This window comes from Armigeres subalbatus, chromosome 2, assembly GCF_024139115.2.
Source record: "Armigeres subalbatus isolate Guangzhou_Male chromosome 2, GZ_Asu_2, whole genome shotgun sequence".
NCBI lineage: Eukaryota > Metazoa > Arthropoda > Insecta > Diptera > Culicidae > Armigeres > Armigeres subalbatus.
Genome location: NC_085140.1, coordinates 18,749,140 through 18,761,852, shown reverse-complemented (window position 1 = coordinate 18,761,852; position 12,713 = coordinate 18,749,140). Strand labels below are relative to the sequence as shown.

The following is a 12,713-nucleotide window of genomic DNA, read 5'->3' as shown; positions in this document are numbered from 1 at the left end:
AAAATATGAAAACACAAGACATACAACAATTTACAAAAGGACTGCAGACAATTAACTTAGCAAGGACATATAACGACGAACGAAGCTTATGAATTAACCCTTAAAGATGGTACTAATCAGTGCTGAAAAGTTGCAGTTATGTATGCAGTTCGATGCAAAACTCGATTTTTCAAAGACAGATATTATATACGAGTGCCGAGAAACCATGTTTTGCATCGAATTGTGTCCTAAAATGAAGAATCGATATTCGATTTTTCTCCAGGGTACGATGAAGGTAATCAACATGAAATCGTATGTTTTTTTTTCAACTCAAAAGTCGAAAGGAACATTGTTTAATTTGAAATTTAAAAATAGATGGAAAATGCTTCCTCGACATTTTCGGTCTTGATTGACGTACGGAATAATATGATTCAAACGCACTAGCAAAACACCACAGGGCACTTGACTCAACCTTTGGCAGTTAATATATGGGCCTGACGTTTTGGGCTGATAGTTCATTCGTTCTGATAAATATGTTGCCTGTTCAGCAACAGACGTTACTCAGCTCAAAATATGTTCTAAAAGGTCTCAAACACAAAAATTTAAATTTTCCTGCCTTAGACTATTATTAGAATTTATATAACATCGGTTCATGTATTCTTGACCGATGAACTATCGTTTGCAACCATAAACGATGTAGGGCTTTTAAGGTATAATTCATAAGCTTCGTTCATTCCTCGTTATATATACACGGCTAAAGAAAATATCTTTTTGCAATTCCTGATCATAATATCTGGTTTACAGTTCGTCTTTGAGTGATAAAACGGCCTACTTTTCAATACGAACGAAATGGGTGCTTTAATGAACATTATGCAACTCAAATGGGTTGCATAATATTCATTATAATACTCATTTCGGTGCTATAATGAAAAACCAACATCAGAACAGTAGTTACATGACTATATTTTGCTGAATTAGCTTGGGTAAGCGCTCAAATAGTGTATCCTATGTGCTTCATAATAAATTAAATAGTTTGGTGGGCATGACATCAAAAATTTCCTAAGGCAAGTACATCTATCGCTCCACGGCTTATCGAACTATGCAATGTGGCACGGTAACATGGAATTTGATTGTTCTCCGCAGTAACATAATTGATTGACAAGAATGATAATGTGGAGTAAATTTTGGTGTACAATTGTGTACAATTTTGGTACAGATTTATCAAATTAAAGTCCATTTTTCGTCATTGCAAAAAATAGCGTGTGCAACTCGTTGCAAAACTCGATTTTTTCAGCACTCATAGTAATTATCCAACTCGGCAAGCCTCGTTGGATAAACGTACAACTCGTGCTGAAAAAATCATCTTTTTGCAACTTGTTGCACAAACTACTAGTTTGCAACTAGTTGCATAAATAACTAATATTTATATGACTCATTAAAATAATATAATGCTATCATACAAATTTATTAAACTATGGACTTCAACGACATATATTATGGTTCTCAATTGCAAAATAATATTCCGTACCTATATAATTAGGTAGGGGAAATGACGGCTTCGGCAGGTTTTGTTCTATTAGTGTCAGGGGGGTTTTCTATAACTTATGCTCAAAATTGGCCCAAATATTGTTTGCATATCAAAGAATATTGTTGACAAATTTCATAAAATTTGGTCAACTGTACTCCCCTGGCAGTAATAGAACCAAGGATGTTATCGACCATTTAGTAATCTGCCTTCGATCATTTAGTAGTTCTTCAATAACTCATTCCAGAGGCTAAATTTCAAAATGTGTTGTACGGTGGACTTCTAGTGCAAAGGTTTATCTACAACTCTGCTAACAGTTCGTTGTTTGAATTTCACTAATAACAAAGCTATAACGCTAGTAGCAGTAACTTAGACTAAATGATTGCATATTTTGTTATCATTTAGTATAAGTATAGCAACTATCACCGTAACTCCTTTAATAGTGGAATTCGAACATCGACCTAACAGGAGAGTTGTAGAAAAACCTTCGCACTAAAAGTCCACCATACAATACATTTTGAAATTAGGCCTCTGGAATGAGTTATTGACAAACTAGTAAACATGATCGAACGCAGATTACTAAATGATCGATAACATTTATGAATAGATCAATTGTGGTAAAATAAAGCCAGTCTTAGATTCATTGTAATTATTAGGTATATGTATGTCACATTGACATCATGATACAGTTCATGAATTTCACTACAAATTGTAATTTCAGGGAAGCGATTTCACAATAACATGAAAATCGGTGTTGCAACGAAACAGTCACCAAATGATAACGATCGAATAATTCAATGTCCGGTAGTGTCCTTGTGGTGACATGGCGACTACGGCATGCGTGGTAATGTTCCGTTCAATGCCGCAATCATACATTACACAAAGAGCTATTGCTCTAATAGTAATCTATTATTGATAATGGCGGTCTGCAGGTACCTAATAATTGCAGACAGACGAGTGATTTCACTTTCATCGATTTTTCCTTCCGTATTATAACTATCGGAAAAGCATAAGTGTATTTCATATGTGTCTAAGCCTATACATCAATCTGCATTTCATTGGAGACAGGAATGATGACCTTGCTTCTAAAATATTGATATAAAGCTGGTCATCTACAAACAAGCTAAGAATGCAAAGGATAGCGTGACCAATGCCATAATATCATTAATGACAAAGGATCCTGGCAGACGCGGGACTAATTAATTGAAATTTGTTGCCCTTTTGTTGTTTTGTTATTTTGTTCACTTCGGCAATGAGTGCATATCGCTCATTGCAGGATATTCACATCAAGCGGGGAAATACAGCATTGGAACAATGGATATTTTGACCCTATACAAAAACATAACGTTGACAACGACCCTGACGGTGGAATTCAAATTGGGAGAACGGCACCATTTGCTACCGCACGGACACAAGTTCATCTTCTCCCGAAAAAGGAGAATTAAGCACCGTTTGTCGGTTGATTTTCTGAAACATGCATCCAAAAAGCAAAAAAAAAATGAACAAAAAATACCTATAGGGGAACAGACGGCTTTGGCAGGTTTTGTTCTATTATTGGCAGGGGGGTTTTTGTCGACCGAATTTTATGAAATTTGGCCACAATATTCTTTGATATGCAAAGAATGTTTGAGCCAAATTTGAGCATAATCAGTCATAAAAAACCCCCCTGCCAATAATAGAACAAAACCTGCCAAAGCCGTCATTACCCCTATGTCTTTGTTTTTTTATGATGAATTTCATGGAAATTACCGTCAAATGGGATAACTTGCAACGCTTTGCCTTGATCTCATTCAGACGTTCAGATCAGAATATAATTCCGTATCGTTTTCAAGGTGCTTACAAAGTTTTTAGTTGATTTCAGCACAAAAATTAAGGCTGAAAAACTATCCCTTGCAATCGGTATAGATCCCGCACAAAATCAGGGTGATACGTCGCACCTACCTACTATCAGCACTACTATCATTGTTTCTTTGTTAATAACATGATTAGAAATTAATGATATTTGCACAAAGAACGATTTCGACTCAATCAGTGTCGTTTTTTGCCTTTCTCGTACAACAAAGTTGTACCGAAAGGCTATCATTTCACTCCAAAATCGAACTTGTTATAGAAGTCTAGGAGACCCATGATGTTATATACCAATCGACTCAGCTCGTCGAACTGAACAAATGTCTGTCTGTCCGTGTGTATGTGTGTGTGTGCACACGAAAACCGAAAAACATTAGCCAATTTTTCATATAGTAATTCTTAACCGATTTTCTCGCAACAAGTTGCATTCGACAGGGGACAAAGCCTTGTTGATCACTATTGAATTTGATAACGATCGACCATTGCGTTTAAAAGTTATTAAGAAAATGAAATCGAACTATATAAGCGCCATATAAGGTTGGTGTCTTGGCTAAATGCGAGAAAGGCAGTATCACCACTCGGTGAATTAAGTTGGGTTTTTTTATCGTTATCATGGGTGCTAACTACACCCAACCAGCAAATGGCAGATTTTAATAAAGTTCTGCATAAGAATCTTGCAGAAACTGTATAATAATTGGGCATATACAATTTCGGGAGATTTTAATACAACTGTTGTATTAAAATAATACAGATTTGTATTATTTTAATACAATATTTGTATAAAAAGCTTACATAATTGTTTATGCCCAGATTTTATACAATAATTGTCAGATTTGTTTTTTGGGTGTACTCAAAACGTCACAATAATGAGAAACAAATCAATTTTCGCCCCATTTCTTCTTTTTTGGTTGTTAATTATTATGAGCTAGAGTACATGTTACGAATTGCAAGAGCAGAAACCCCACGAAGGAAAAGCAGGCATGGAAGAGCATTGCAATGAAGAATATAATGCCATCTTGAAATGTCAAACAAGTTAAAAACCGTCGGGGATGTAGAAGAACGCTATATGTGCAATTTTTGACGATTTATGTAATTGATTGCTTGAGCAAAACGACAAAATAAATACATATTAATGACTAATAGCCCGGGCTATCTATTGTAATGTAGTGAAAAGAAATTGTTCACGCGAAGAAATTTGTTTGTTTTCCCGAGCAGGAGAAATTGGCTACATAATACTTAATACTGTTATTGATACCGTACTCTGTTATGAACTAGCCCTGCATAAGAGGTAAAATACCAAAGGAATAATACCAAAAACTAATATGTACAATACTTAAGTAATAACAAACTCAGTTATTAAATTAAATTTCAATACCAAATGCATAACCAATTATTATTCGTTTGGTATTGAAATACCTAAGCATGGTATGCCTCAAGTATTCTGCATATAAGTTTTTGGTATTATTTTTTGGTATTTTACCTCTTATACAAGGCTAAATCATACTAATTTCTGTTATCGAGGTCGTCGCTCCTGCTCGGGTTTGGATATATATATATATATATACATATATATTATACATATGTTTGTTTTTGGATATATATATATACGCGCAACAGCTGGAAGTGGCACTTCCAACGGAAGAGCAGCTAGGCGCAGCTTCTCTTGAAGATGGCTGGAGAGATATTCGATCAGCCATTGGTAGCACCGCATCCGTTGCACTTGGCACGGTGCCCCCGGATCAGAGAAACGACTGGTATGACGGCGAATGTGAGCAGTTAGTGGAAGAGAAGAATGCAGCATGGGCGAGATTGCTGCAACACCGCACGAGGGCGAACGAGGCACGATATAAACAGGCGCGGAACAGACAAAACTCGATTTTCCCGAGGAAAAAGCGCCAGCAGGAAGATCGAGACCGTGAAGAGACGGAGCAACTGTACCGCGCTAATATCACACGAAAGTTCTATGAGAAGTTAAACCGTTCACGTAAGGGTCACGTGCCACAGCCTGATATGTGCAAGGACATAAACGGGAACCTTCTTACGAACGAGCGTGAGGTGATCCAAAGATGGCGGCAGCACTACGAAGAACACCTGAATGGCGATGTGGCAGACGAAGATGGCGGTATGGTGATGGACCTGGGAGAACGCGCGCAGGACATAATTTTACCGGCTCCGGATCTCCAGAAAACCCAGGAGGAGATTGGCCGGCTGAAGAACAACAAAGCCCCTGGGGTTGACCAACTACCAGGAGAGCTATTTAAACACGGTGGTGAGGCACTGGCTAGAGCGCTGCACTGGGTCATTACCAAGATTTGGGAGGAGGAAGTTTTGCCGCAGGAGTGGATGGAAGGTGTCGTGTGTCCCATCTACAGAAAGGGCGATGAGCTAGATTGTAGCAACTACCGCGCAGTCACATTGCTGAACGCCGCCTACAAGGTACTCTCCCAAATTTTATGCCGTCGACTAGCACCAACTGCAAGGGAGTTCGTGGGGCAGTACTAGGCGGGTTTTATGGGCGAACGCTCCACCACGGACCAGGTGTTCGCCATTCGCCAAGTACTGCAGAAATGCCGCGAATACAACGTGCCCACACATCATCTATTCATCGACTTCAAAGCCGCATATGATACAATCGATCGGGACCAGCTATGGCAGCTAATGCACGAACACGGTTTTTCGGATAAACTGACACGGTTGATCAAAGCGACGATGGATCGGGTGATGTGCGTAGTTAGAGTCCCTTCGAAACCCGCAGAGGGTTACGGCAAGGTGATGGTCTTTCGTGTCTGCTATTCAACATCGCTTTGGAAGGGGTAATACGAAGAGCAGGGATTAACACGAGTGGTACAATTTTCAATAAGTCCGTCCAGCTATTTGGCTTCGCCGACGACATAGATATTATGGCTTAGTTTGAATAAATCAATAATAGAATCCACGTGTCTTGGTGTGACTCGAACCCACAACGCCCCAACGCGTTTTATGAAAAAGTGCATTTTTATAGGAAACATCGAAAAAAATTGCATATCGAAAGAAAAAAAAGATGGAACCCATCCTTTTGATATTTTTTACATTTAACTTGGGAGTTTAACTTTATGGTAAAATATTGATACGGCATGTTTTAGGTCTATATATTTTTATTGATTTCAGGGCATTTCAAAATTATGATTTTTTCTATATATTTTTCTATTAATACTACCAAAATGGGTATCCATAATAATGCCTTTGAAATTAAATACAAATAGAAAAATGGTGAATTTTATAAAAAACATTTTGTTAAAAATAGCAACCTTCTATCTCTATCCGTTTAAAAGTTATTCACAATTTACTGTAGATTAAGGTGGCTCAAAAAACACTTTCATTTTTTATGTGCCGCCGGGCCGTCCTTTTATTCGGTTCTATCTGATGCCCTGATGCTCTGGACAAAATTTCAGCCAATTCGGTCAACGTTTGGGCGGTGCTAAGCTCGTTGGAAGTTTATATGGAAAAATGCATGCAGAAACATCGAAAAACAGTCAATCGGCACCAGCAGTTACGGCGGAACTACCACCGAGTGAACTGGCAGCGTTTCCAGCAGTGCGTCGATAACACCGTCGACTACGAGGTGCGTCCGGAGACGCCGGAAAGTATCGACCGCCAGCTGTGCGCTATCGAGGAGGCGATCACGGCGGCCCGAGAGCAACACGTACCGACGGCTCGGCAGGTAAGCAACTCCTTAAACATCGATACACTCACCAAAGATTTGATCCGATTGCGGAATGTCACTCGCAGGCAGTTTCAGCGTACTGGACTGCCTGAGCTTAAGGCACGCTGCAATCGAATCACAAAAATTATCAAGGCCAGAATGGTGGACCTCAAAAATAACGACTTCTCGAATAAGATCCGTACTCTCCCAGATTATGCTAAGCCGTTCTTGAAAATGACTAAAATTCTAAAATCCAAGCCTCGGCCCATTCCACATTTGATCCCACTAGACAATAATGGCTCTAAAGATCGCTTGATAACTCCTGCAGAGAAGGTCGCTGAAATAGGTCGTCACTTCGTCAGCTCACACAATCTTGGGCAGAACATCGTCAGTCCACACGAAGCAGCCGTCAACGAGCATGCTAACAACATCCATTTGATTCCCAACGACTTCTCGGAGGAGTTGGAGATCTCAGCTGGCGAATTGACGGCCTATATCAAATCATCGAAGAATATGAAGGCCCCAGGCTTCGACAGCATCCTGAATCTCGAGCTCAAACACATGAGTGCGCCGTTCTTTGAGCACCTCTCGCTGATCTTCAATCAGTGTCTCCGGCTCAGCTACTTCCCATCGGCCTGGAAGTCAGCGAAAGTCATCCCCATCCGGAAGCCTGGGAAGGATCCTTCCTCACCCAAAAGCTATCGTCCCATCAGCCTTCTCTCAGGATTATCCTCAGGTCTGCCGAAAATCTCAACATCTTGCTCGAGGAACAGTTTAGTTTCTGACGCGGTCGGTCAACTGTACACCAACTGACCCGAGTTACCAACGTCCTCAGATGGAACAAGTTTGTCTCGAAAACATCCGCCATGGCCTTACTCGATGTCGAGAAGGCATTTGACAATGTATGGCATGATGGCCTGGTGTACAAACTACAACGCTACAATCTTCCCAGCTACCTGGTGAAAATCATCAACAATTACCTGTCGGCAAGGACATTCCGGGTCTCAATCAGCGGAGCGAGTTCCAATGCGCACAACATCGTCGCAGGCGTCCCCCAGGGCAGTATACTCGAGCCCCTGCTTTTCAATCTGTTCACCTCCGACATGCCAGAACGTCCAGAAGGCGGCATTCTGTCTCTGTTCGCAGATGACACATCCATCGTCTACAACGGTAGAGTGATCAGAGCGCTAGTGGCAAAACTCCAACGAGGCCTGGATGCCCTGACAGAGTACCTCACCAGCTGGAAGATCTGTATCAACGCGGCAAAGACCCAGGTCATCATTTTCCCCCACTCCAAATCCCCTAAACTTGTTCCGCCTGGGGACTGTAAAATCATCCTCAATGGCACGACTGTGGAATGGGCCAATGAGGCTACCTTGGCTTGACCCTCGACAGCAAGCTTATTTTCAAGCAACAGGTTGACAAAACGGTGACAAAGTGTAACGTCTTGTTGAAACTACTGTACCCTTTGATCAACCGCCGGTCGTCATTGTCCCTGAAAAATAAGCTTGCTGTCTACAAGCAAATCATCCTCCCTGTGATCGAATACGGCATGCCGGTCTGGGAGAGCTGCGCTAAAACCCACCACGTCAAACTTCAACGGGTCCAAAACAAATTCCTGAGGATGATCCTCAACACCCCTCCCAGGACAAGAACATCCGAGGTCCACCGTCTGGCCGGGATAAAAACCTTACATGAACGCTTTGGTGAGTGTAAAGAAAAGTTTAGGGCCCGTTGCTTTCATTCGGATCAGGCTCCAATTAGGGCGCTAGTTTCAATCTAGGATAACAAATTTTTATTGTAAATATTAGTGTACATAGTAGTTAGGTTATCAAATTATAAAAACACACTAGCGCCTCCTAAAGGCCGTCATGATATATCATTTACAATTTACGATCAAGAACTATGAACCACATTCAATTCTTGTAGAATTAAATAAATGCTATGCTAAAAACTGCGAGAAGATTAGAGTTTATTAGGCAAAAAAAATTGCAAAGATTTCTTGATGGAAACTTAAAAAAAAATTGGTGAGAAATTCTAATATTTTTTCGTGAAATTATTACCCAATTTTCTTTAGAAATTCCAAAGATTTTCATCAAAAATTCTAAAGAATTTTCATTGGCAATCCCAGAGAAATGGCCGTCAAGATTTCCAAGATTATCCCGTGGGTATCCAAAGAAAAATTTCAAGTGGAAACAACGAAAACAAATTCCAAAAGATTCTCAAGAAAAAATAGAAGAATTTCCTAGGAAAACCCAAGATGGTTTACACCTAAATTCAGACTATTTCTTCGCTGGAATTTTTTTTGCCTTTCTCGTATACTAAGTACACCCAGGTTTTCTTTTACACGGTTTGGTTTTGGTCGTTTAAGACCTGCAGCGTCAATGAAGCACGAACAAATTCACAAAAAATCAAAGAAAATTCAGGGGGTATTTAAAAAGCTGTGATAGTTCAGCTTAACCGAGAAATTAATGAATTCCAACCGCGTAAAAAAACCTTAGTGTATACTTAAAGACTATATATTTGCTCCAAAAACAAACTTTTTATAGGAGGCCGGAAGACCCATAGTGTTATATACCAATCGACTAAGTGCGACAAATTGATGTGATGTATGTGTGTTTTTTTTCTTCCTAAGCAATGGAGGGGTAATCTGCTCAAAAGACATCCTGGGTTAGACGTCCAGGAAGTGCGGGGTTAGGGACCCCCTCCGTCAGCAAACGAGGGAGGCAGGACTACATCCCCGACCCGCTAAACCGTTTCAATTGCCGCCAAGCCCATCGTCCCTTCGATACAACCTGAAAGTAATGCTTCAAAGCGAGGCCAGTGCACAATGCACCCTCGAAGTTAGCTGCGTGTCCTTGCAGCATCGAACATTTTGACTCGCTTTTTTAGAAGAACACCGTGGTATCGTGCCAGTGCATTGCTGGATTTCCAGGTGGCCTTACCACGCCCTATGTCCTCGAAAGGTGGGAAGGGTCGACTTCGCGCCTGCTTCCCTCTGCACGACTGGTATCAAGAATGATGATGCCGCGTGCACCCCAAATTGACCTCTCTGCGATAGGGACAATTCGCCAACACACAGAGAGACTTGCCGACGCAGTTCCTACGCCTGCCCCAGCCTTGACGAGGACCTCTTTCCGTTCTCGGGCTCGGAACCCGCCCGGTTGACCAACGCCGCGAAAGCGACGATACCATATAGTTCTTCGCGCGGCCACTTGTTCGATAAAAGGATCGAGTTCGACCACAGTCTCCCCTGTAACATTTTCCTTAGGTAAATAACGTTGCTGGATGCAACGCATGGAATAATAAAAATGACAGTTGTGTGTGGTTTCCACGAGGGCGAAACGCCTGTCATCCGCGGTACAATGGCGCTCTACTCAACATCGTTTTTGGTACCCGATTTCTGGATGGTATACCCTAATTCAGCTGATCATTTTGGGTGATAGGCTCGTACGTGGTTAGTGCTAATTATCGGCAATTAACTTTTCCTGGCGAAAACTTGTAATCAGGTTGCAGATTTAGCGAGCCTTTTGTGTTTGAATAGCTATTTTATGTCGAAAAATAGCACGTCGATAACTCCGAAGCTTTGTTATCATGAAATAAACGAAATAAAAACATAAAACATTGTACGTCATACTGAATTAATGGGTAGTAAAATTAGAATAGGGTGCATTTGAAAACGCCAATGCATTTAGTTTTGGATTCCGGGAGGCTTGTCCTTAAGATCAAGAGCAGATAGGGTTGTAGGCTACCATCGCAAACTATGGATTATTGGTTAGCAGTTAGGCGTAAATCAGAAGTCATAGTTTGGGTGCTCAGTACAAAAATATTTACTGGAAAAACTATTCCTTGGATGTATATGTATAATAAGCAATACCGAGTCATGTCTATTTAATTAGAAAAGCTTTAATTTTAAGATGCTATCAGCTGCTCTAAAACGGAGGTACCTCAGACTGCAATCTGAACGTTTTTTTTATTTGAATAGTTAGTTAAATTGTACAGCGTTCAGATAAAACAAATGAGATGAAGGATTTAAATAAAATTGTGAAACAAAACGCAGAATTACAACAAAATAACAATCAATTACATTACCCAGTGCTCAAAGTAGTATAACTTTATATCCAAGTGAGTTCGAGTTAAAAACGAATCCCGTTTAATATGAATGAGGTATTGATTGAATCACCAGACATAGATGGGAGCTATCAAATTTAGCAATAAACAAAACCTATATAAATCGCCAATTTTGTATATTCAAATTCATATTCATACCCTTATTCGAATCATAAAAATGATGATGATGATGAGAATTTCGTTAGTAGCAAACATGGTTGTTGGGATGACAATATAAATAATAAGCAATATTTTCGTTTCTATTTGTGTCCCAGCAATTTGGACATATCTGGGCTAATGCATACTCAGTCAAATTGTTTGGTCCACAAAATTGTTAGTCATTTATGATCATTCAACGCAGGTGATATACATAACGAATAGAAGTAAAATGCACAAGTTGAATTTATCTATAGGCCTTTAATTATTAGGGGACAGTATGAAACAAACACATTTCAAAGCATACTTGGGGAATTTTTCCGCTCTCCATCTTACTATAATAAATTCATCTCAACGCGAAATTAAAAAAAAAACGCTGGTTTCGTTGGATATTTTTGTAAATATTCGTGCGCACTTCGAAAAAAAAATTTAAAAAAAAAAACAAAAATCAAAACAATTTCATTGGTGTTTCTTAGGCCATAGGATGAACATATGAGTCATAGGACGAAGAACTGAAATAGTAACCTTATATAATCAATTTCCCGGTTAGAATGTTTAAATATGTATGGTATTCACCGGTCGAACTGTATTAGTACATGCTTCAAACACTGCTCAATGGGGTTTCAGGACGAGAATAACCTTAGAAACTAATGCAGATGCTGGAGGTTGATGGAAGGCTACGTCTACGTCTACGTATAAAATTTTTTTTTCCATATATCGATCGCTTCCCTATCCCATTCCATCGGGTCCAGTAAGGTTACCGCACCCGCTGCAACAGGTTGGAATTTATCGTTATCATCTGTCTTTCCGTTGCATGATATGTGAAATCGATTTTTCATTTAGCACCCCATAATAGTACAACACCATGGATATAATTTTGTCGCATGACACTATCTACTCAACCGACCGGAACCTTATGCGATACTATTGAACTGCACGACTCATAACTCGTTATCATCCAGAAACCCAGCCATATGTTGCTTTTCCCTGAATTCTCATCCGTGTAACCCATATTATTCCCCACCGATGAAGCACCTTGTTCCAATTAATCGTATGTGTCGGAAGTTGTCTTATGCAGGCACAAGAGATGCACGTGATGGCGATTTCTATCGTAGCACTAAAATTTTGGACGGGAAGCACCGAAATTCCGGACAATTCGAAGTACGCACGGACACGGTTGAACCTAAACTGACGGCAAGGACCAAGTTCGGAAACGAGTTTTTCTTCCTCTGTTGGACCCATCCCTTATTTTCCGATCCAGATGGATTTTTTTCGATGCTGCTAGACCAGGGTGCGGTCTAGGCCATACCTACTCATAGACGTACCGTACCGACTTTTGTATAGTGTGTCTATAGTTGAGGGTATCTACAGGCAATGCGCTCAACCATTCGGAAGCGGATAAATATCAAGAAA

At 40.2% G+C, this 12,713-nt stretch overlaps 1 protein-coding gene across 1 annotated transcript in view; it reads right to left on the bottom strand.

Annotated features, from left to right (window-relative positions):
* The window catches only part of LOC134214092 (calcyphosin-like protein), a 60,003-nt gene extending 47,517 nt beyond the window's left edge, over window positions 1-12,486 (bottom strand). The window contains exon 1 of the mRNA XM_062693533.1: window positions 12,336-12,486. The gene's annotated coding sequence lies outside the window, so the exon portion shown is untranslated. The remainder of the gene's footprint in view (window positions 1-12,335) is intronic.
* Window positions 12,487-12,713: the final 227 nt, after the last annotated feature.